The sequence below is a fragment of the Anarrhichthys ocellatus genome, unplaced genomic scaffold (assembly GCF_004355925.1).
Source record: "Anarrhichthys ocellatus isolate YVR2014 unplaced genomic scaffold, GSC_Weel_1.0 scaffold83, whole genome shotgun sequence".
NCBI classification, from domain to species: Eukaryota; Metazoa; Chordata; class Actinopteri; order Perciformes; family Anarhichadidae; genus Anarrhichthys; species Anarrhichthys ocellatus.
This window is the reverse complement of record NW_022280113.1, coordinates 638,551-642,460: the sequence shown is the minus strand read 5'-3', so window position 1 is coordinate 642,460 and position 3,910 is coordinate 638,551. Positions and strand designations below refer to the sequence as shown.

At 41.6% G+C, this 3,910-nt stretch overlaps 1 protein-coding gene across 3 annotated transcripts in view; it reads left to right on the top strand.

Annotated features, from left to right (window-relative positions):
- Positions 1 to 3,910, top strand: part of LOC116398410 (alpha-1,6-mannosylglycoprotein 6-beta-N-acetylglucosaminyltransferase B-like) — a 61,992-nt gene that overhangs the window by 40,584 nt on the left and 17,498 nt on the right. The window lies entirely within an intron of this gene.

Below are 3,910 nucleotides of genomic sequence, written 5' to 3'. Positions count from 1 at the left end.
ACACACACACACACACACACACACACACACACACACACACACACACAATTCCCCCCGACAGGGTGCCAGTCAGCCAACAGTCTGCACCTAATTGCTTGCTGAGGTCAGCAGTCCTCCCACTCCGTCATTACGGCGCGGAGTCTTGATTTCTGCTTTCCCTAACAGAACATGACTTTAGGTGTTTGTAAGAGACGCTCTTTTATTCGCACAGAAAGCTCACGCCGAGGGAATTATCTGAATGTTTGCGGCGATACGGATTCGAACGGGGAACATCTATCTTTGCTGATTTCAATGATATGAAGAAGGATGCCCACCAGAGATATTCGATTCTTTGGTCAGGTGCAGATTTATTAACGCATTAGAAGCTTCAAAGAATTCCCTCAAATTTACGGTCGGCTGTATGACGTGTCACATAAACCAATCATTTGTATTGATCTACTGTAAAGCAAGAAAAATACACTCCCTTATTAATTTCCCCTCTCTGGTATATACTTATCATGCCTAACCTCTTCATCCATTTATCTTAACCCAATAATTCCACTATCCCCAGAGGTTTAGGACAGGTAAATGACATACTAATTTGCCTCTCCCTCTTTCTCTCCCTCTGTTTCTCCCTCTGTTTCTCCCTCTCTCTCCCTCTCTCTCTCTCTTTCTCTCCCTCTCTCTGTTTCTCCCTCTCTCTGTTTCTCCCTCTCTCTCTCTCTCTTTCTCTCCCTCTCTCTCTCTGTTTCTCTCTCTCTCTCTCTCTTTCTCTCCCTCTCTCTCTCTGTTTCTCCCTCTCTCTCTCCCTCTCTTTCTCTCCATGTTTCTCTCTCTTGTTGAGCCCTCTGGGCTGAAAGGCATTATTAATCAAGTGCTCTGAGCTTGGGGGCCCTTCAGCTCCTTTTAATTACTTTTGTTTTACACCTCCCCCCCCGACATCCAGAATCATTTATTATGCTCGGACAACACGATGCTGTCCTGTTTTCGGTGTGTTGTTTGTGTGATTGCGTGCAGCTGAGGGTGTATCGCTGCACGTAAAGTATGCTGAAAACCGATAGAAGATAGTCTTAAATCACACCCACTCATCTGATAACAGGACTAGCATATGGATTTCCTTAGCAGGTTGAATTTACTGCTCTGATAAAGGCTGATCAGAGAAGATATCCAAGGGAAGGTCTGAGAGGTGTCAGAAGCTGGCTGTTGTGATTATGTGATTATTACGGTCATCTCGCTCAAACTCACGTTAACTCATCAAGAGTATTTATTTAAGGTGAGATTCTCCACTAAACAGTTGCTGATGTCTTGGGGGTCCTGTTTGCTGCCTCATGTAACAATCATTTTCTGGTGCTTCACTAACAATCCAAATGTTTTAACAATGATGGAAACAAATAAAACACACACACAGACGAAAGAAAAACAGGGTGACGTACAGATCTTAACATAATAAATACGGAAAGTAGAATTACCACCTTGTGGTCGTATGCCTTCGCCAACCAGTCAAGTTGTCAATGTGCAATTGACATAATTAGCATATCAATTCAAGTCAAAAATGTCTTTTGTGAAGTCACAGTGACCTTGACCGTTGTGCCAAATTTGAAGAAATTCCCACAAAGGCAATCCAGAGACATCACGCTCACGAGAATGGGACGGACATCGAGACGTACACCCTGAAAACAAAATGCCCCCGGCCACGGCGGTCCCTGAAGCGGCGCCATAAAAAACAGACAATGATGAAAGTGCTGTTATAATAGTTATGATAGTAATAACACCAAGCAGTTACCGTGATTTAAATCAGTGTTATAACCTAATCTTGGCTCGACCACAGTCATCTATTGATGCTGGCATGGTACTCCTTATCTCCGATAAACAGAATAAGTAATAAGAGGAAACAACCTTGTGTTTGCACAATGAAAGGAGTTGATTTATATTGTTATCGAGTTGACAGAGATCTAAAATTAACCTTGAGATAACAATTGCTTGCACGGCCGTTCTCTACTTCCGTACACCTATTTCTCAACACATACTATAATATATACTGTAGTCTATCAATCAGGGGCACAACCTTTAGGTCTCTGGACAACACTTCAACAGCTCCTCGAACATAATTAATATCTATATTCCCTTGCATGTTCTTCTTTCCAGCTTTCTGCGCCTGTATCATTCAGGGTTCTCCCCAAACGAACGGTGACACTCCTCAATAGTGTTTCTTCACATGCCTGTGCAACCTGTCTTTGAACAGCGCTCTGTGAGTTACACAAATAGTGGGGTTTATAGTTATTCAAGATAAACAGGAGGAGAGGGGAATTGAGCACACAAAAGATCAGTGCCGAGCCAAAATAAAAAAAACAAAATGGCAATTTTTGTGTGCAAATCCCTGCATAGAAGTGGCAGCTCTCAAAATGAAAAAGAATGAATTCGCTCCACAGCACAACCTTCAGCAAATTTGGTTGCTTTAATTTGTGCACTGTGAAACCGAACCAGACTAAATACAAAACAAACCAAAAGTATAATTTTCTCTTTGATTCCGAGCAGTCAAACAGACTGGCTTTAGAGCACCATTTACCATTTAACAAACTATTCACAGCTTTGAATTAAAGAACACTTGATATGTCTAGTGTTCTAGACATGTGGGTTATGTGGGTTTAATGAATGGTCTGCTGACGAGCATGGTTATCTAAAAAAAGGAACGCTGATTGGAAATGCTAATTGCTCATTGGGCAAGGTAGAGCAGAATGAATAAAACTGCTTGATTTTGTCTTACTCCCCTAAAGTTAGAGCTGAAACTCAACTGCGGGTGCCAACACACCACCCTGCCATATTCCCTTCACCCCGGAGGACTGTTCAGCCTTGCTGAGCAGCCGTTTAAACCAGATTAGCCCCATACTCTGATCTCCCGATAGATATGCAGCTCAGCTACTCCTCCGCTTATCCCCTCTTCTTCCACTCCTTTTTGTTCCCCCCCCCCTTGGGGGACCTATTTGCTGTGGACAGAAAAATTTGCTCCATCTCAGAACTGACAATATTTGATAGCGCAGGTTGGAGGTTATTGTTAATAATTCATCGTCAGCTTTCTGTGATCCTTTCAAAATAGACGCAACCTTTTCCACAGAATCTCATCCTTAGTGCTTTAAAACAAGGCTGAGCAGATAAGTGCCGTTTTTTGACTCCGTTACTGATAAGAACATGTTTATAAGCTCCTTTGCGACATAAATCACTGTCAATTTATTGGTTTGCCTCTTGGATGCTGCAGTCATCGACAGAAATATCTTGGAAGTGTCAAAGAAGATTTGTTGTGTCACCTTCTCTCTGTCAAGACTGGAGAGCAATATTTTTACACAATGCAATATATAAAGAATCACCCAAGTGTATGGCTGGGATGCAAATGCAAAGCTAAATGTTATTCTTTGAAATTGTGAACATTGAAAGTGAGGAAGAAATTTTGATCTTGTAAGATGATATTGCTTGTTCAAGAGAATAAGTACCTTTGATGTCGAGAATATGACATCTTATCCCGGTTTTCGAGTGAAGCCAGGAATACAAGAATGTAATAATACATTATATACTGTGGGCAGCATCAACAGACCATAAAACAGGATAACAAGACATTATTTAAGTCAGGAGGTAATTCCAACTTCATGTTTCTAATTAGTAGCTAAAGCAAAGATCGGAAATTGCGCAATAAAATACAAGAAGACGCGCAAGGTTGAGGAAAAGTGGCTTCAGTACGCCACTTATTCAAGATATCTAAATATATAAGAATGTTAGCATGTGAAAATAGATACCTCGTGTACAACCGCAGGGCCAGTGGTGTGCCAGGAAACAGTTAAGTGACTTTTTTTAATGATGAATGTCACTGGACTATCTCTGGCTTTCACTCTTTCACACTTACCTATACACACACACACACACACACACACACACACACACA